Raw genomic sequence first — 21,954 nt, 5'->3', positions numbered from 1 at the left:
TACAGACTGATCATATTTTGTACATTTTAGATATGATTTATTCGGCAAATTTTCGAGCTGACGTCATCAAGTTTTTGGAGGGGATAAGCAAATATATTTTGACTGAACATTTATTATGCTCTTTATAACCTTAAAACATCTGCAAGATGTCAGAGCATTCCGTTTTGTAGTTCCTGATTAAATCAATAAAATATATTTACGCATTCATTAATTTTTTTGAGTCACTCTGTATATGCAAATCCAAAAAATATGAATGGAGTGATAAATGACAAGTACAGGCTCATCATATTTTGTACATTTTAGATATGATTTATTCGGCAAACTTTCGAGCTGACGTCATCAAGTTTTTGGAGGGGATAAGCAAATATATTTTGACTAAACATTTATTATGCTCTTTATGACCTTAAAACATCTGCAAGATTTCAGAGCATTCGGTTTTGTAGTTCCTGATTAAATCAATAAAATATATTTACGCATTCATTAATTTTTTTGAGTCACCCTGTATATGCAAATCCAAAAAATATGAATGGAGTGTTAGATCACAAGTACAGACTCATCATATTTTGTACATTTTAGATATGATTTATTCCACAAACTTTTGAGCTGACGTCATCAAGTTTTTGGAGGGGATAAGCAAATATTTTTTGACTAAAGATTTATGATGCTCTTTATACCCTTAAAACATCTGCAACATTTCAAAGCATTCTGGTTAGCAGATTAAAAATTAAATTTCAAAATGTTGTTTTACAATTTTGATTTTTTTTCCAAAAATCTGGACGTTTCGGGTGAAAAGTCGATTCAGAGTTGTAAACTACATGTGTAGGACTATGTTATTTTATACAATTGAAAACCCATTTACTATGTACAATTTTGAAGTGACGTCATCGCATTAGTGGTGGGGATGATTAGACAAATTTTGGTTAGCGTTTTACCATCTACATGATATTCTTAATATAACTACAAAATTTCACAACAATCGGTCGAGTACTTTCGGAGATTATCTGTCTAATAAAAATCCGGGACGGCAGACGGACAGACGGACAGACGGACGGACAGACGGACGGACAGACGGACAGACGGACAGACAGACGGAAATGGGAGACCTATTTCTTCGTCTTCTAGGGGTCATGAAAGATCGAGAAAACGTAAAAGTAGAGAGTCGGCCGACGGACTCGATTACAATACTTCCTTTGCTTACGCTCGGGAAGTAATTACCTAAAGCTACGGTAAGGAACTTTGGATTTTACGAGCAATTAAGGTACGATACAATGTTACGATACTTTCTGTGTTTAAAATCAATATTTGTGCTGAAATGACATAGTAGGGTTAAATATTTTATGTCACAATATCTTGTTACATGTTGGTTCTATGTTTTTGAAGCGGTCAAAAAAGTTGGGTTATGACATTTTAATAATAATAATCAACATATCTTTTATTGAAATTAAATCTCATTGGTGAAGATGTCAATTTTGACAACAATTAGTAAGGTGATAGTACTACCGATTTCATACCAACTGAAAGCAGTACCTACTTGTTGAACATGCTATACTATGCTGTCGTGAGTTTATTATTTATTAAGCGACTTGGGTATCAACTTTATTATTCCGTAAACTGAAAACAAACTCTTGATAGTAGCAATTCGTCTTGTTTTTAAGGAAACAAATTAAATCCATTTAAAAAATCTAAATTATTAAATCCTCTCTTCTCGTATAGAATCCGTCTAAACGAAAACATAAAATTTTGAGGAATTTGCATTGCACTGACTCTGAATCAGTATTCTAAGTGTGATCTCTTACTAAAGTAAAATATAATGTGCATAAAGTACGAACAATAAAAGTTAGTCTAGTGTGAAAAAGAAGTCCTAAGTCTTTACGTTTTAACAGAATATGTTTTGATATTTGTTTACACCAACTAATTACAGAATTTATATCACATTGAGGAGCTCCACAATCTTCCATTTACCTCCATTTATACCTTGATGTTATCGACAAACAAAAGGTTCTTACACGAAATATCTTGAAAAACATCATTGATAAATAGGAGAAATAACATTGGCCCCAAATTTGAGCCCTGCGACACAATTTTGAATTACCACGTTGTCATTTTCAACGGTGTTAAAACACAACTTGATCCCTGTCAGAGTTGTATGATGAAAGTAATCGGAGTAATATATTTGAAAACCTGAACAATCAAAATTTGTTTAACAAAATAAAATGATCGATCTGATCGAAAGCTTTTCCAAAATCAGTGTAAACTGTGTCTACTTTTTTTTGTCCAGTGACTCAGAAGTATAATGCGTGAAACACGCCAGATTTGTTTTTGTAGATCTCTCTAATTGGCAAATAGGTCGATAAATTCGTTATATCACTTGAAACTCCTGACTTAAAGATGGGACAAATGCATGCTTTTTCCATGTGTCCGGAATTTTACTTTGGTTCAGTATAAAATTCAAAAGGTTTTGTAGAGGCTGAGCGCAATCTTACTGAATACTATCAGGCCTAGTCGTGGAGTTCTTTGACTTATTAATGACTCCAAAATGGCATCATTATGGAAGCTTTTAGTCAAACATAAGGTCAAACCATTAATAAAAAATTAGTCTAAACTTCCGAACGCCTTAAATCAGACTTTGAAGTAAGTAGTAGTGAAATTCAAGGCGGATTCATAAACCACAAGTCCAGTAGTATGTTTTTTTATAAAATTTAAGCAGAATGTTGACGTGATGTCATCAAATTGTTGGTGGGGATAATCAGGAAAATTTTGGTTAGCGTTTTACCATCTGTGGGACGTTTTTTCCTAACACATATAAAATTTGACAATAATCGGTCGAGTAGTTTCGGAAATTAGCTGTCTAATTTAAATCGACACAAACTACGAACAGACTGCAGACAGACAGACGGAAACGGAACACCTTTGCTTCGTACTCTTGGGGTCATGAAACGTCCAGAAAACATGAAAGTAGCCATTCGTCGACTGGATCCTATTACAGTACTTCCTACGCTTGGGCTCGAGAAGTAAAAATGCAACGGCAACGGTATTAAATTATAACCTTGATACACACCGGTGGGGCAATTAAAAATAAATGAACTTCTGCTTTTTTTACTAATTTATCCAAAAAGACATAGTAACATTAGGTTATGAATTACGATTAACAACATCAGAAGATATCAATAGATTCGAGGTTTTATAGAGATAAGCGAATTACTAGACAGCTTATACAGCCTCCTATAAAAAATTCAGGTATATTGTCGTCACCAGACGTTAGATTTTGTTTCAATTTCTGATTTTTGACGTTCATCAAGTCATCATATAAATAACAAAATAGTGTAAAGTGCTATAAAAAGTTGGTTAGAGTTGGCTGTGTGTGTAATATTAACCTCCAACATGTTCACCATTAATTATGGCTAAAATATTCTCATAAGGGAATTGTCGACTCCAGGTTTAGAACTGTAGATAAATCTACCTCCCGTAAGCTATCTGCTCTGGAACACGAATTTAAAGTAAATATTTTTACTACAAATTGCCTGGAAATTACACCATAATACGTCTTGGTTACAAACAATTCTTTTTTTCGCCTTCAGTTTCGTGGATAGTAGATATTGTTATTAGTTATCATAAAAAATGTTCGCTTTCTGCACGTAATCTAAAGAGGTGTATGAAAAAATAGGTCTTCCGTTTCTGTCACTCTCCCTGTCTGTCTGTCTATCTCTGTGTCTGGTTGTCTGTCTGTCTGTTGTGTGTCTGTGTCTCCGAAACTATCAGGCCGATTGTTTTCAAATTTTACACACATGTTAAAAATATCGTATAGATTGTAAAACAATAACCAAAATGTATCTGATGACCCCCACCAACAATCTGATGATGTCACCTCAAGTTTTAGCATTGTAACAGTTAAATTGTATAAAATCACATACTCTAGGCATCCAGCTTTTCTCAAAAAAAATTTAATAAGAAGCCAAGCGCTACGGTTCAGTGGTGTAATGTCGGACTAATAATGTGGAAGTCTCCTGTTCGATCTCGTCCTCATTAACCACTTTTTTTTACATTGTGACAGGCATTTCCTATATTTTTTAACTTATGGGGAGAGAAAAGTTCTGTTTAAATAACCTTGGACTGTTTTTTTTTACTTCCCGAGCATAAGTGAAGTTTTCTCGACCTTTCAAGACCCCTAGAGTACGAAGAAATAGGTCTCCCGTTTCCGTCTGTCTGTCTGTCCGTCTGTCTGCCGTCCGGATTTTTTATATTGTGTTTATTATAACATTACAATTGTTGTTTGTTGTGTGTCTTTACCAATAAAATAGTTAATCCTCAGCCCTGAAACTACCCGATTATACATATTAGTGTGGGCAGTTTCATGGACACTGTCTCAACATTTTTCATTTGAAAACAGAATTGACACTTATTCTTTCACGGATAAGTGCGGTGTTGTTGATCGTTAATAAAAACGATCTATACAAGTTGTGATTGTCACTGGGAGTTTATTGAAATAACATGTACATATTTGCTTTCAAGCCACAGTTCGATTTTAATCCCGGTTTCTACAGTATCGGGCCAGTGTTGATCTAACATTGATTTGTGGCATAACTTTAAGATATTAAAAACACATTTATCCATTTAAATTGTAGAAACTTGAGACATGTTATTTCACGGAGAGACATATGGAAATAATCTTGAAATATTTTTTATTAAATAACAAAATGGTCCTTGATTTAGCAATGAAGTTTTATTAACTGGGATTAAGTAAATCGAATGTCCACCATAAAAATGTCGTAACTGTAAATCCCGTCTTGTATATTTATGCGGTTTCACGCTAAAAAGTTGGTCTTATGTTATTAGACAGAATTTGCCTCGTTCCTGAAGTAAAAATCAATAGCAGTGTAAGAAAAACACTTGTAGAGCTGATTTTTCTGAATACATCAATGTATCATGCTTTAATCACCTACGCCACTGCCTTTGATTCGAACGAATTATGTTAGGAAAACACTCTGTTGACTCATTTGTATTTGGCTTGGCACGGAGTGTCAGTTCGCACTCCTCCACCCATGATAAGATTTGATTCACAATTGCTATAAAAATATTAAATCATTGATAAAACAAGGGTATGAATATGTTTCTAGTGAGTTTTCCCATGGACAATACTCCAATCAACATTTCAGCAAGTACACGTACGTCAATTCGGACAGATACAGTGTAATACTAATAATAAACAAATTGGGTGTACCATTCTTATCAAAAAAAATTGCTATCAGATTATCAGACGGGGAGTGGCCAGATGCTTCATTTGTTGGTTCTGGTGTTGGTGTTGCTGTTGACTCTGGTGTTGATTCTGACACCTTTGTCATACGTACTCTTTTGAGTACCCTTTGGATTTGCTTCGCTGTCCTAAAGTAGAGGTTAATCGGTGGTCGTCCGGATCCTTGGATGAGCCTGAGCCTATTGACTGCCACGTCCTCAAAGCTATTTAAATGCCCCTCATAGAAAACGGAAGCAGCTTGGTCGTGGTCATCAGGTATTATAATAATTTCTTCATTGGTAATTTTCACCGAACACGTTTCAGACGCATTTTATCCACCAGAGTCTCTTGAACAACAAAAACCGGAAAACTCGCCGGGGATCGAACCATGAACTTCAAAGCAGGACGTCCCTCAACAGGTCAATGCTTATGCAGTTACGTATCATGTGACTAAAGAAAGTTCAACAATAGTAAATGTAAAACAGCTCAAGCACAAAAGTAAATTATTGTACAAAATTGAAATGGCGTTTACTAAGCCAAATTCTAAGGTGTCGTCATTACAGTGTGGGTGGGAATAATCAGACAAAATTTTAATCTACCGTGAAGAAGGGTTGATCTAAAACTTCTTTGTATGGAACATTTGTTAATTCATCTGAAATTTAGCTTTTATTTTTACTTTAAGTAAGAAGCTCTTGGAGATATTTTGTACTTTATTCGCCCGTGTGAAGAATGGGGTGGGCAGTAGTTACTCTAAAATTTTGAGGTAATCAATGCTTAGATTTAGTCTTCTCTGTCCGGAAAGCTCCAAATATATTTGATGAAGCGTATTGTAGATGGCATCATAAAAATCAATATGGTAGCTTGAGTAGAGTTGTTTATTTAACACAGGGAATGTATGAGGAGTTCCTGTGGACTAAAAGTCTACTAAAATGCGTGCCTCTTCTGCTTAAAATTCCGTGTCAATGCACTAAAAAAGTTGGAGCATATTTTTAAGCAAGTATTTTCATTTTTACAAAATCAGCGTTAGCTTTATTTTAATAAGTAGTTTGAATAAAGCGGCCAGATTTTCTTGTGAAGACGAGCTAGACGTTCTTCAAAGTGCCTCTATTACACAAGTTCCCGTAAATCTTGTTATTGAATAGTAAAACGTAATAGTAACGACGTTTTTAGTAAGTTACGAGAAAGCATCGTTAATATAGCCTCATATTTTTTCTTTGATACCGAACCTCTTGTTTGACAACCCGGCGCCTCCGCCCCTTTCGACGTGGGTCTCGCCCTTGATGAAAAATGCGCTGGGGCGAACTGGCTACAGGTTGATGTTGCGGAATTCGAGATCCATTTCAAATATTCGGCGAATATTCTATAGAGATTCACCTCGGCGAAAAATGTTGACGGTGCATTTTCATTAATTCGTGCGTTTGAAATCCGGCCCTTGCCTTGATGTTTGGGGGATAATTTCAGATGGGGATGAAAAAATAAAGCCCTTCGAATTCGGGATTACAAACGCATCGATGATCATATTCTGAGTCGACGTCTTGGATTTTGTAAATATAAAAACATCTCAAAATCAACAAGTCGCGGAATATGTAAATTTAAAAATATTTTAGTACGCTTCTGTGGATCGGGAGATGGAGTGGAGGAACGTCTCGCAGCGACTTCCGCCGTGGGGCGCGCCACAGGAAAGAAAATTTCGCCCAATTTTCTTGATTTATAACTACTTTGCCCGTCTGTGTTTATTGGAAAGTGCGTTCAAGCAAAGCCGCCGGTTATAATTCATAAAAAGCACGGCAATGATGGAACGATAATTCATGGAGCTTCATTTTCTCGCGTCCGTTTTGAGTTATTAAAACAAATTGGAAAAAGTCCCTTCATTTTCGATACTTGCGGAATTGGATTCAATTAAGTGCTGATTTATTGGTTGAGTTGCCAACCGAGCAACATTGTTTCACGTGATGTAAAACACCAAAGGCAGCCAGAGGAAGGTGCCGCCATTCTAAAAGTTAATTTGTTTGTAAGCAATCACTTATTTAAAAACTAATTAATTTGTGTGGTTACGTAACTGAAAAAAACCATTCTTACTGGATCGTAAATTCTAAACTACATTTTTGTTTGACATTTCGTTTACATACTCTTGAACTTTAAAACGTGCATCTCTGTGTTACGTTCATTGTATTGAATCATTTAAGGTCATAGGCCATGGCTGCAGAGGTCGTGCTTTCATTGTCTGAGATTTAATACTGGCATTTTTGATCATCGTAATTAATTTTTGGTGTTCGTCAGGTAACTTAAAATATAAGACGATAATTTTAAAAAAATTTTAAATGTAATAATTTGACCTTTTTTCAGTTATATCCGACAAAGCTTGTTTTTTTTTTTGTTCAATTTTTTATATGCCTAATTATGCAAAAGATTACTGTTTATTCTTTATTCATCTTTTAATTAATTAACAGCTCTTTATAATTTTATTCCTTATTTGTAAATTGTGTTTTGTTTTCATTCTCGTAAATTAGTTTCGCTGTTTTCCAATTTTCGATAAAGATCAGTATGTTTTAAGGCTACATTTTTCTCTGATAATTATCCAAACTATCCAAGTGTATTTTGGCACAGAAGTAGAATGAACTTTCATCTCGAGATAAATGTTCTCGTAAGACCATAAGAATTTCATGCTTGAGTTGTACTTTCATAACGGTCTGTTTTCGTATTGTCTCGACGGTTCGTGGGCCGTAGAATATGAAAAAATAGGTCTTCCATTTCCGTTGTTGTCGAATTTTATTTGTCAGAAAATCTTTGAAACTACCAGACCGATTGTTGAGAGATTTTGTATATATGTTAAATTGTTAAGAATATGATATAGATGTTGTATAGATTGGTAAAACGCTAAGCAAAGTTTGTCTAATTGTAGACACCAATAATATCATGACGTTACCTCCTATTTTTTCACAGTAAATGCTATTCAAATTTTATAAAATATCATGTTTTTTACTTGTGGGTTGTGAACTCTCCTTGAGTTTTTACCCTAGACATCCAGATTTTCCTAACACAAAATTTGTCGAAAATTATTTCAACAGAACTTCCCTCGCCTGTAAAGTACGTCGAACATTTGGTCGAACAAATACATATTTTTTCGAAAAATTGTAAAATTTTTTTATGCAAATTTAATGTTTTATTGATAAACCCTACAAGTTAGAACAAATAAAGAAATGTGTGGACTGTTAAAATACAGGTAAAATAGCATGCTATGCGTACCTTTCAAGTGAGTTTTGTAATGACGTCACCAACATTTTATCAAAGAGATATCAGTTGGAATAAGTGCAGTGTAATATTAATAATAATGGTACTGTATACGAATTTCCTAATTGTGTTGTGTCAGCCTGTATAAGTAAAAACTATGAATCCACTGATAAATCACAACATTTGCGTATTTTAGACAGGATTTTTCAGCAAAATTTCGAGATGACGTCATCAATTTTCTTGGGAGGGGTAAACGGATAAAATTTTATTGGGGATTCACGAGGCTTACGACAACCGTAACGTGTTTGCAAGATTTTGGAGCATTCAGTTTTTGCAATTTCTAAGTTAAATTTTAAAATGGTCAATACATTCCCCTGGAGGGTTCGGGAACGCCGCTTCGAGGTTTTTCTGGACCCCGCGGTCGAGAATTCCGGTAACCTGCTCCAGACTTGTCTTTATGTCAACACCGCTCGGCCGATGATGACATACTAGAAAACCCATAGGCGTCGTAACAGGCCGGCGTAAGGGTTTATTTTGTAACAGTATTATTAACATGTACCAGTCTAGATAAGTGCAATATAATTTAATCAATACAATAAATTGTATCATTTATTAATTTTTTAGCAAAACCATAATTTTTTTTCCAACAATTTCGATGTCGAAGGTAAAAGTAATCGCCATTTCATAAACCACAGACATTGAAGTTTTGAATTGACGTCATCAAATTGTTGGTGGGAGTAATTAGACCAATTTTGGATAGCGTTTTACCATTAACAGGATATTAATGGTCAGGAAGTAACAATTAGTTAAATAAATCATTGGCTGCAATAAGTAGTTCTAAAAAAATACCAATATTATTAAAACAATAACAATACCACATCAGATAAATATAAGTATATTAGGTACGTTTTATCATCTTTCGAGTAATGTTTACGTAATCGCTTCTATAGTTTCGCTAACAGATATCAGACAAATAAATGCAGGCAGACAGACAGACGGACGGAAGCGGTAAGCCTATATTTTTTACGATATGTGAAATGTCAACAAAATATGGAATTTGGAAGCACTGGAACGTAAAGAATATAGGAGGTAACTTTCAGTCGATCTTGTTTGCAGTAAGTTTGAAGCTAAGAGTTAGAAACTTTTCAGTGCTTGTTTACGTTCGAAGGATTCTAAGGTGGTTCTCAACTAATTTTCTGTAGGCGGTCGTTATTGGTCATTACAGTTCAACAAGTGGTTTAAAGCGACTGTCCGCAATACAAATAATACTAATAGGAACAAGCTCCTTTAAACGTTGTGTACCTGATTTAACAGCAAATTCATAACTTCTACATCAACATAACTTAAAAACCACTTTATTGTTGCTGTTACTTTTAAGAAAGTGTCTCATTTTGTGAAAAAACACCTCTACTCACTTAACCGTGATCCGATAACACCAAGGCTTTTCAGAATTTCTTTCGAACAGTTTTATACGACGAAGAGGATTCGACTTCTGGAAAAAGAGTCATCTTGTCGCAGTTTGTTGTAATTGCAGCAGCGGCGGCGCCCGTGGGCTACAACGCTACATTTAACAGGTTGATGCTTTCCTAAGTGAAATGAAATTGTGTATTATACAGCAGGTTGGCTTCAGACCGATACGGATATGTATCTATCGTCGTGTTTGCACGGCTGAGGGGTTCGAACGCCCAATTACTCCCTTATTAGGTTGCACTTAATTGCATCCGGAAATGAGTTGAATTTCACCTTGTTTCGTTTTTCCACAACGTAGATAGAAAAATTTATTGGACCAGGCGTGAGGGAATTTACTGGAACGATCTCGCAATTTAATTAAGAGCGGGGTATTTTTGATCGTGCTGACTAGATGGCGCTACAGTTGGGCGAAGAAATTACGAGGGAATCAATTTTAACCACTAAACGTGTTAGCTAAAGATCGATCATAGTGCAGAAATCTTGATACACATTTGATTATATGCTTGTCGTTTGACCAGGATTGACGATTCCGTTTTAAGTTTAGTTTGCCGTACCCCTCGAGGCGGTACGAGAGACTAGAGTTACTACATATTGGCAGCCATTGAACGATTGAAATTATCGTCGTCTGAACGTTTCATTTTTTGTAAATTCACGTAAACAACTTGAAACTCTAAATATTCCTCAGAAAATGTATTCAAGAAATGTACGTGGGCTCAGTCCTTACGACACTGCTTACATAGTAATGAACGTAAACATGAAATAAGCCGATCCACAAATTCAAAACAACTTACATAATTACTGGTCCCTGTTTTGTTTCATATTTAATCATAGCGACACCCTCAAAATTTACATTTTCGCTTAAGTCGTGAGTTAAAACAGCACTGCTGTTCAGCGACTACGAGTTTATTAAGTTTAGTTATTATGCATTAACCGAACTGCTGTTAGATTTATTGTGTTAAGCCAAGAAACAATCGCACGGAGCTATGAACTATTTTGTAGTTTAAGCATGCTCAAGATTTAATTGAAATCTCTGCTGATTTGCAAAGCACCAGCCTTTGCACGACTCTAGGAACGAATTTACGTATGACCAATTTTTTAGTGGCACTTTAAATTAGAAGTTGCAATGTTAAAACGCTCATTACTCGCCAGTAAACATCTGCGTCGAACAAAATATTGTTTCGCTGCCACTAGAGTTTTTTAATTTGCTAGTCTACTTTGAGATTGTTTGTAACATTTTTTGACATCAATTAAAACGTGGACAATAGGGCTAAACTTTGAAATGGAAACTATGATATGGAAATTTATTAAACGCTGCAGATGCTGCAAACAAAGAATTGACTTTTTTCTTGAAAAAAGCTAAAAGCTTTTAATAAAATCGGCATGAAATTTGTAGAAATGTAATTTACTAGCATTCTAGAACAAGTGCAATTATTCAGATTATCACTTGAAGAAAGTAATCATTCACGATGCTAATTACAATGGTCGACTGTCTTGTGCGATTCAACATCCCTATTATGCTACTATCAGAACGTCAGAGGTATGTGTACCAAAACAAGAGGATTTTATCTGTCGTCATTTCTTCATCTCATTTTAAGTTAATTGCGTAAACTGAAACTTGGTTGAATGACAGCATAAGAGATGAGGAGGTGTTTGATGCAACAAAATACAACGTCTTTCGTAAAAACCGTAACTTTAACTCATGCAAATGTACAAGCGGGGGAGGAGTTCTCTTAGTCGTTGGTCGAACTATATCGTTAAAAAAAACTGTAATAACAGTTTGCATGTTTGTCTCTTTATTGATTTATTAGTAATAAATATTAATTATAATTCTCGTAATGTACATATACAGGGTTTCTATAAAGGATTATAGGGTCGAAATACGTCATGGAAACGTTCCGCCTATCACTTAATGCGGATTTTAATAAATGTTCAAGGACTCGCGATAAATACCACACGCATCTGTATAACTGGTTACCTAAATTCTTCATATCTTATTGAAAAATAAACTAATTCATTGCAAATGACATTAATGACAAGTGAGAACTGTCACAATGAGGCAAAATTGCAGCGAAGTGAGATTTTTGAAATCTATGGCCAAATACGCTGTTAGAATCATTTATAAAAAATGTATTCACCTTTTTAATGTCAATGTCTTGTTTACATGAGTGTTAGTTAATTATTCTTTGGGATTTCAGTTGTCCAGAATTTATACAATGCGCAGCAAATGTATTATTACCATCAATTCCATATCAGAACATTACTAATTTCATCCCATTTTATGATTTAAGACAGTGCTATAATGTGGTAAATGTTAAATAGATTTTTAGACCGTGTTTTAATTAATAAGGTCAATCATTGTATACAAGTCACAAGATTCTTTTCTACCAGAAGATTATCATCCACCCCTGGAGGTAAAGATTACAATGTACAAGTCACATAATTATAAATGTCCTACTTCGGTACAGTATGATTTCAATTTTAGAAAATCCAACTGCAATATACTTTTTGAAAAACTGTTATCAACTTTTCTTGATAACTATTCCGACATAGAGGATGCAATTCTTCATTTTTATTATGCACATGATAATAACTTGACACTTGGGTAGCTAAGAAAAGAATTTTTTCCTGAAATTATCCTACTGGTTTAATAGTGTTATTATTACTAGACTGAAAAAGAAGAAGTCTGCCGGGCGAAAATATCAAATAATAAAATCCTCAGATGATTATATGTCATTCAAAACTTTGCGCAAGCAACTAAAATCAAAAATCAAACAAGCTTCCCAGCTCTACATACAACAAATGAATAATTCTGTTAAGTCAGATCCCCAGAAATTTTGGGCATTTGTGAATTCTAAAAAGACGACGACTAAGCTCGTTCCACCCACTACGACATATAATGACTTAAACCTGTCTGATCCTAGGGTTATTGTAAACGGTTTCGCAGATTACTTTGCCAAGTCATTCATAAATACATAGAAATCCAATTGCTAACCTAAAATGACCAGTGGACCAGACTAAATTCTAGCGTTTGTTGTGCGAGATTGTGCTAAAGTATTTGTGAAACCATTAGTTAGTATTTTCAACCTGATTCTTAAGTCATGCACATTTCCTTCTAGATGTAAAATCTCAAGAATTTGTTCAGTTTTCAAAAATGGCTAATGAACAAATATACAAAATTGCAGACCCGTAGCCATCATGTGCAACTTTGCCAAGGTATTTGAAATAGTAATGTACACTTTTTTCACAAATCATATAAGTATGAAATAAATGCCTAGTCCAAGACAGCGTTGTTTTATTAGAGGGCGCTCAACTGAGACAAATCTTATTTCTATGACTCAGTTTCTATAGGATGCACTGGATAATCAACGTCACGTTGACGTTTATACCTATTTGTGGAAGGCTTTCCATAAAATTTCGGATCCTTAATTTCATTATTAAGTTCATATTTGGGTAATCGTTTCTGTTCGTTAAGATCCCTGGTGTTCCCCAGGGTTCGGTGTTGGGCCCTTTATTGTTTGATTTATGTATTAATGATATCGTGGATGTTATAAACGCACATTCCCTTTTGTTTGCAGATGACCTTAAAATTTATAATATTATTGACTCGCACCAAGATTCATCGCTTGCAAAAAATGTCTCGATGCAGTTTTTGTATAAGGTAAAAAAAATTGCCTATTATCTTCAGTTACGATTTGGTTAACACTATTCTAACTAGATCAGAAGTAATACGTGACCTAGGTGTAGTCAATAACTAACAGTTCACATAAAACAGTAAAAGCAAAAATAGACCCTTTTCGTAGATGAATGCTAGTAATACCCCTGAGGAACACTTACCTTGATACCGTTCCTCTAGTGTATACTGATATCTTGGTGAAACTGTTCACCATACTTATCACTAACGGCACCAAGGTTAGCAGGGAAAAGTAGTAAAAAATGGATTTTCAACGATATTGCATCCTAAACTTTTGAAATTAGTCAGTAAATTGTCGGCACTGTCAACGTACTCAGGCACCGTATAATTCCATAAAAAAATTTCCATCACACTTTTGAGCGACAACCAGGGAGTTCTCGAAGTATTATTCAGCTGGGAAAGAAATTGTTCCTTTAATTTTGCATCTGATGGACAGGTTTTGTAAATATTTAAATGCATTTCCCTCCTTTGGTACTTTTATAAAATTCTTCATCAACTTCAAGGATGACACGCAAAATCGTGAAGCGTTCCACATTTTTTCCCTTGACAGATATTGATCTTTCGCAACAAAATGCTTCAATTCAATAATAAAAATAACTGTAATTACTTTGTTAGTTCTCTTGTGTACTCGAATATTGCTTCTCTTCTCGCCAAATATGACGAATTAATTGCGTTTATCTCTTGCAACAATCCTTCATTTGTTTTGTTGGCAGAAACGTGGTTATCTCCTAGTATACCTGACAGCTTCGTCTCTGTGCCGAATTTCACTCTTTTCAGAAGTGATCGAATTAATAGATTAGGAGGGGGTGTATGTATATATGTTTCTGACCAGATTTTATCAGAATTTTCGGTAACTCCTATAAATGTTAATACTTTCGGCATTGATTCACTTTTTTTGAAAGTATCTGATAAGAATGTTACTTTTGTCCTGGGATGTGTTTATCGCCCTCCGAGACCAGTGCTGCTTGCTGATGATAATAACTTATTCAGTTCTCTGTCGCAACTTGCCTTTACTCACAATAAATTTTTTGTATTCGGAGACTTTAATATGCCAGACATAGCTTGGCCTTTAAATATGAGTCAACATTTCAGTCCATCTTCGCAGCTATTAATAGATCTGCTAGTTAATAGCAACTTGAACCAACTTGTTAATGAACCCACCCGTTATAGGCTGAACCAAAGACCGTCTACATTAGATCTGATTTTAACGTCTGATGATACTTCACTAGCAAATTTGAATTATTTAAACCCATTCGGCAAATCTGATCATGTAACTTTAAAGCTAGATCTCCAACTTTGTTTTGTAGCGAGATCTAAAACTGTTACCTTACAAAAGCGGATTGTTGACTTTAAAAAAGCTGATGAATATTTGTCTACTGTAGACTGGGCAACCCTTTTAAACCATCCATCGGTTGATACAAATTGGGAAAGTTTTAAAAATCATTTAAAACTAGCAACTGATAAGTATTCTTACACCATCACTTACAAAGCATCTTCTTCTAAACCATGGATTGACAACAAAATATTAAAATTAATAAAAAAGAAACGTTCACTTTGGCGAACCTTTAAACGATCAGGCAAGGAAGATGATTATAAGGTTCATCGTGCGTTTTCTAACCGCGTTTCGTCAATCATCAAAGATGTAAAACATAAATATGAAAAAAGTATTGCCGATCAGAAAAATCCCAAAAAGTTCTACAGCTACATTCGCAATAAATTATCAGGGCCTGTCAGAAAGCCGCAGGTGAAAGATGCAACCGGGCACATTATAGAGGACGATTGCGTTACAGCCAACATTTTTGCTGAAACTTTTGCTCAGTCGTTCACAATTGAACCAGACGCGGATATACCGAATTTGTTGACTACTCATAACTTCGATTGTCTTAGTGGTATATGCTTCTCCTACGATTTAATAAAAGATAAATTGCACAAATTAGATACTACCAAATCTCCTGGTCCTGACGGTATTAGTGCAAAAATTTTAAAAGAGTGTGGCAGTTCCCTTGCTCGCCCGCTTTGCATGTTGATGAAGCAATCATTTCGGTCAGGACGATTGCCAAACGATTGGAAAACTGCCACCATCACACCTGTGTTCAAAAAAGGGGACAAGTTTAATGCGGCGAACTATAGGCCTATAAGTTTAACTTCAGTAGTAGTGAAACTAATGGAATGTATCATCTACGATCAGTTGGTGGCGTTTTTAACAGCACACCAGGTTATACCTCGTGAGCAACATGGTTTCACACCTGGAAAGTCCATAGCGACCAATTTGCTCTGTTGTTTAGACAACTGGACTAGAGAACTCGATTCTGGTGGCTCAGTAGATATCGCGTATTTTGATTTTTCGAAGGCTTTCGATCGTGTGCCGAAACGCCGACTCCTTTTGAAATTACGACATTATGGAATCCAAGATAGTCTTCTCAGGTGGATTGAATCTTTTCTTTCTGACCGAATATTTAAGGTTAAGGTTGGTGATATGTTTAGTTCTCCTTTTCCAGTTCTGAGCGGTGTACCACAGGGCTCTGTATTAGGACCCTTGTTGTTTTTAGCGTATGTATCCGACATAAAAGACTGCTTAATTTCTCCTTGGGCAATGTATGCTGACGATTTGAAAATCTACAATATTTGTTCCAATTATGAAGTCTTAACGAAGGATATAGCAACTATTTATAACTGGTCACTAAAATGGTTACTTCCAATTAATGCGGACAAATGTAATATCCTTTATTTAGGCAGCGACAATCCAAAGCAAACTTATTATATCAACGGCACCGAGCTTACCAAGTGTGTTTCTTTGTCGGATATGGGTGTTATCGTAACGTCTACTTTGACATGGTCTGAACATATCACAAAAGTCGTGAAAAAAGCCAACAAGATACTATATCTTCTCGGAAAGACATTTGCTAAAGCTGATGTAAATACTGTAACTAAACTGTATAAAACTTATGTTAGACCGATATTAGAATATGCCAACTGCGTTTGGGTTCCAACATTACAACGTGATATCAATTTACTAGAATCTGTCCAGCGTCGTGCCACAAGAATACCGTACGGACAAGTGCGCCCCTCTTACCCTGACAGACTTAATCTTATGAAATTGCCATCGTTAGCCGACAGGCGTGTAAGAGGTGACATGTTGACAACATTTCAGGCTTTTACAAATATTAGTTCACCTATCAGACATCTTTTTCCTGTCAACATTGATGGACGAACCAGAGGTCACCGGTTCAAATTGGAGAAGGACAATTTTCGGACTTCCATTCGTCAGACGTTCGTCACTAACAGGGTATTCACCGAATGGAATGCATTACCCCCTGAAGTTGTTGAAAGTGCTTCCGTTCCTAGATTTAAGGTCAACTACGACACCTTTCGAAACCGTAGATAGTTGTAGTTATATCCATAATTTATTATATTTTAAATAATTTGTGATTGCATCAATTGTCGTCTTGCGCGGGCATAACAGACTTCGGTCTCTGCCCGAGCGCTTCATTTTAATAATAATAATAATAATAATAACTTAGTATGCAATAAAGGCAAGAAAATTTTGTTCTGGTCGCCTAAACGATGAAATTCAAAACTTTTTTCTCCTGGTGACAATTTTGTACGTGGAGACCAGTCTTTACTCAGATAATGTGAAGATCGATCGATGATTATGATGATGAAATTCTGCATGAAGATATGGGTTTCTGTGTGTGACCTTTCGATAGTCGGAATGACCTAGAAGACCATTGGGTTAGCGTTTGACAAACACATCAAGAAAGGGAAGAGACCCATTGTTTTCGATTTCCATGGTGAATTTCATATTGGGATGCTGAATATTGAGATGACACATCGAAGTCATAATTTGGGTTTCAAATCTGACGACTCCAATGCGATTTGTTCAAGGAACTCCATGAAAATATTTGCAACGACTGGAGAAAAATGTGATCTCAGTGATATACCGGATACCAGTTGATAGAATTGACTTCGGAAAACCAAGTATGTTACTAAATCAGCTAGAATATTCGGTTTACCATCCTGACACATAACGACGGTGACATCGAAGCGTACCAGAATGTTACTGCTATCTAATGATCATTTCGACAGGAGTTGAATAAAATATTTGGAATTGAGAACATGTGAAGAGGTTTTGCTCGCATAATCCTTTGGTACGTTTGCCAGAAATTTAGAAGTAGCATACGTGGAGCAATCAATGGTGCTGGCGATCGGTCTCTTTGTGAATTTTTGGAAGACCATATTAGACGAGATAGTTTGAAATTTTTTGAAATGAGTTGTTTGGAGGCATTCTCGAGAAGATTTCCGACTTTTAATAATACAGAGAGTTCCCGTTTAATTTTATAACTAGGGTTACGTGAAGTTGGGGCATCGGAACCGTCCTCTATAAGATTATTGATTTTGTTAACGTATTCAGGCATGTTCAACTTAACAGTCGCGTTCCCTTTGTCTGCTGACAGAAACGTGATGTTAGAATTGGATTTGAGATCTTGAAGAGCAGGTTTCTCGTCTTTACATAGATTGAATTTTAGAATTTTGGTCTTGCTGAAAATTTTGGCTTTTTCGAACCGGACCCGTGGATTGCTTAGGAAAGAATCAACTACAAGATTCAACAGCACTGATTATTTCATCACTGGGCATTTTACCCTAAATTAATTTAGCCTATTTATTTTATGGATCAAATCAAGACCTGCAAAATCGAATGCTTTGAAATCTTGCAGACGTTTTAAAGTTATCTTGCAAGCCTGGTAAATTTTTAGTCAAAATGTATCTGTCTAACCACCCTACCCTCTTTTTATCATTGGATAAAATAAATTTAATCACTTTCTAAATTTTTATTGATTAAATAAGAACGAGTTACTTGATCTTCTCGAAAATGTGAGAATACGTACGTCTTTATTTAATGATTAAATACTTTGATTGTGGCTTAACTAATAATTTTAATCGTCTATTTTGAGGCGATAAACTCATTCAAATCAAACTAGTTTCTACATGTCATTCATCCGATGTATAAACATAAACACTTCAAGTTGCTATTATTGTTGAGCGGCCACTTTTACTTATTGAGCTTAAACTAAGGAAATACAGCAATGGAGACAATCGGCTCACTTGATATTTTTATATTTAGTCGACGTTTCATGACCTCTAGACAGGGCCGTAGCTATGAGGAGGCCTACACCTAAACAATTTACAATAGGAATGTGAATTAAAATATGAAAAATCAAAATAAAATACAATGTTTTATTTAATATTCGGAAATCATTAATTCATCGTTTATCTTAATTTCTCTGTTTCATTTTCACGTGTACAGTCTCGACAAGCGTATATAACTCTTCTTTACCTTTACTTGAACATTACAAACACATTTTTATTTTAACTCAGATGGGTTATCATAAAAAATAAAATTCGCAAAATCAAATCTTCTAATTTTTCGGAACAGCTGGATTTGATGTACTATACTTTATGGACAAGGGAACTTCTGCGGAAATAATCTTCGACCAATTTTTTTAAGCGTAAATTCGACCATGTGACAAAATAAAATTCCATCTTCATCTCACAGTAAATTAAATAAGCCAATAAATACAAAAGTGCAGGTGTGTGAGATTGCATTCCACTGTTTATCAATATAAAATCCACTTTTCGTCCAATAAAATGACTGATCAAAAAGGAAATTAGGTGAGTGGGTGGGCTAAGCCAGTTTGCAAGAGAATTTTGTTCTGCACATTTTCTATGCATAAAATGTTTCTTACGTGCCAAAATAAAAGTATTTTGATTTTTTTAATCTCAAAAACCTGGGGTGTTAAGGAAACTTCCAAGGTCACCATCGTGTTCAAAAGACTTAATTACGTAAGACTATTGTTACGGGACCGGCTTCTGGACATGGTGAACCTCCCCACGACGACGTGCTCCGTCTTGAAAAAGACGAGCGCTCGAAGGTTGCGAAATCTTTTATGGCTCGGGAAGGTGGTGAATAAAACAAGGCAAATCTGTTAAACGAGTTACGGGGGCCCCTGGAGTGGATTCCTTAGGTCGCCGGCCGGCCGCACCAGCGCCGGAGAGTTCTTCCTCCAGGTCCCCGAAGTGGTTGGATGGCTTCTTCTTGCTCTAGTCCTCGCTGCCGACTGCCACGAATCTCCCGAACCGCGCCGCTTTTATAGACTCGCATCGGCTCCGCCCACTAGTTCGGCACGAATCCAGGATTCTCATTGACTGCAGCGCTTTCGTAGTTTTGATCCGGTAACACTATCTACCTTTTGGCGACCATACAAGAGCCTGTCGGCCACTACTGTTATTATCATACAATTGTCGGTGTTGCCGGGACAATAACCCATCACCAACTACATGCAAAAAATGCAATTGGTATTTCTAGTTGTAGTATATTTTATAATCTAGTGCTCCACTTACACAATTTCAATATCATCATTTCTTTCAGACGACAAACACGTACCATACCGACGAGACACGCCGTATAAATCCACCACCGCGTGCGCTAATTTTATCAATGTTAATTTTTGTAACAAAAACAAAGGGCCCAAATTAAACGTTCCAAAAGATAATTCCATTCAATTTCTGCTCACGATGGAATGAAAATGCTGCTAATTATCTGCTTTTGCTAAATTTTGTATTGTTTTTCTTTTATTAAAATTGTTGACGAGAAATTACTCATGAATATTAATTTTATGCGCAGATGTGGATGATATTTTTTATTTTATTCAATTAAAGCATTCGTTCGCAGCAATTGTGAACCTGGAATGTGCTGGTCGTCACAAAAATTCATTGTTGTTCGAATATTTGATCGCTCCATTTTATTGTTTGTTCTGTGGAGGGATCGATATCAGAACAGGTAATTTGTCTCTAGTCTTTCCAGATCTCATTGTTTATTAGTGCACTTTACCCTATAGTTAGTTGAAGAGTTTGACAAGAAATTTTTCGAGTTGCCAGAGTTAATTTATCGGCGTTTGGGCAGCTTTGTGGCCAATTCGTCTTTATCTGTTTTGTTTTAGTACATGTTGTTTTTCTCTCTTGTAATTACACGGATAGTGATCTTCTACTAATGCAGGGACAGATAAATAGAGATGTCTATAATGATTAGTATGTTGAGGCAATTGGGGGAAAGTTCAAGATTGGTCCAACTTTTACTGCACATTGACTTTTCTACTTTGCCAGTTTTGTTCCGAAGGCCTTGTTTTTCTAATATTCCTTTCTGAAACTTGTACATTTTGTTAATATTTCAGCAGCAGAGATCACTTTCAGAAATAATTATAATTCATAAGCTCGGAGATATCTGATAACCACAGGCAAAGGATTTATCAGATATAAAGTCCTGAATTATTCCTTAGCTTTGGCGAAATTGAATTCTTCATTTCGCTCCCGAATCTCATCTCCTTTCTTTGTCTTAAGCTCTAAGCCTATGCTTTTCCAGCGAATGAAGTATTGGAAACTGTTATTACATTAAAGTTAACGAAAGTTTGCTCTTTTATAACAGTTGTATTGAAGTATGTGCCCGGTTTGAAATTACATTGTGTATACTCTGTAGCGAAATAGTTGAACTGATTTGTATAAGCGTCGATGCAAATTTGATTTTGAGCCTCCAATTAATTCCTACAATTTATTAGAGGAAATTGCTTAAAGGAGCCGCCGCGCCGCGTAAATACAGGGAATTTAATAGCCAACATATTAATTTGACAGCAAATTTGTATCTTACAAGCAATGAGGAAGTAGCACGCTTTCAATCAATTCAATTATTATTAAAACAACTTTTCTCATTTTACTGTGGCTAAGACGGAACACGAAATGATTCCATTTCTCACGAGTGAGATTATTCACATATTCCATACAGTTTTCATTTTATGCTTTGTTTGCGTTTGGTGTTGTTCTGTACGAAATAGAAGACGTACTCGTAACAACGTAATAACAGCTAAAAGATATTTTCCTCGGTGAACAATTCATTGTTTTTGATATGAAAGTGGTTGAGACAAATTCATCCAAGCAGTTTGTTTAAGCATGAAAAATACTCTTTACATTGTATTATGGCAAATTATTATTAGTATCATTAATATTGTTTGTTTTTCTCCGCACGGCTCTTCTTAAAAAAGAGCTTGAAGTGGGTATATATTTTTATAATAAATCGTTGCCGGCCGTCGTAAGAACCCCAAGAACATAAAAGACCTGCCCTCATAAAAGGTACAAAGGAGCATTAAGACGATCGTATATTATCAAACGTAAGATGAAAAACTTCCGTTAAAAATTCATAAAAATTCAAAACGAGTGTTTTTATGCGTTCTAATAACAATTTTATGTCCAGAATAAATCAATGTTATCAAGTTTTATTTATTCA

At 35.5% G+C, this 21,954-nt stretch overlaps 1 protein-coding gene across 7 annotated transcripts in view; it reads left to right on the top strand.

The window, feature by feature from the left end:
* The window catches only part of LOC135130013 (uncharacterized), a 420,354-nt gene that overhangs the window by 258,095 nt on the left and 140,305 nt on the right, over positions 1-21,954 (top strand). The gene's annotated exons all lie outside the window — the stretch shown is intronic.

The sequence above is a fragment of the Zophobas morio genome, unplaced genomic scaffold (genome assembly GCF_036711695.1).
Source record: "Zophobas morio isolate AGI-343-1 ecotype UQ-CSIRO unplaced genomic scaffold, CSIRO_AGI_Zmor_V1 ptg000017l, whole genome shotgun sequence".
In the NCBI taxonomy this organism is placed as follows: Eukaryota; Metazoa; Arthropoda; class Insecta; order Coleoptera; family Tenebrionidae; genus Zophobas; species Zophobas morio.
Note: the sequence above shows the minus strand (reverse complement) of the source record. Positions and strands in the feature narration are given on the sequence as shown.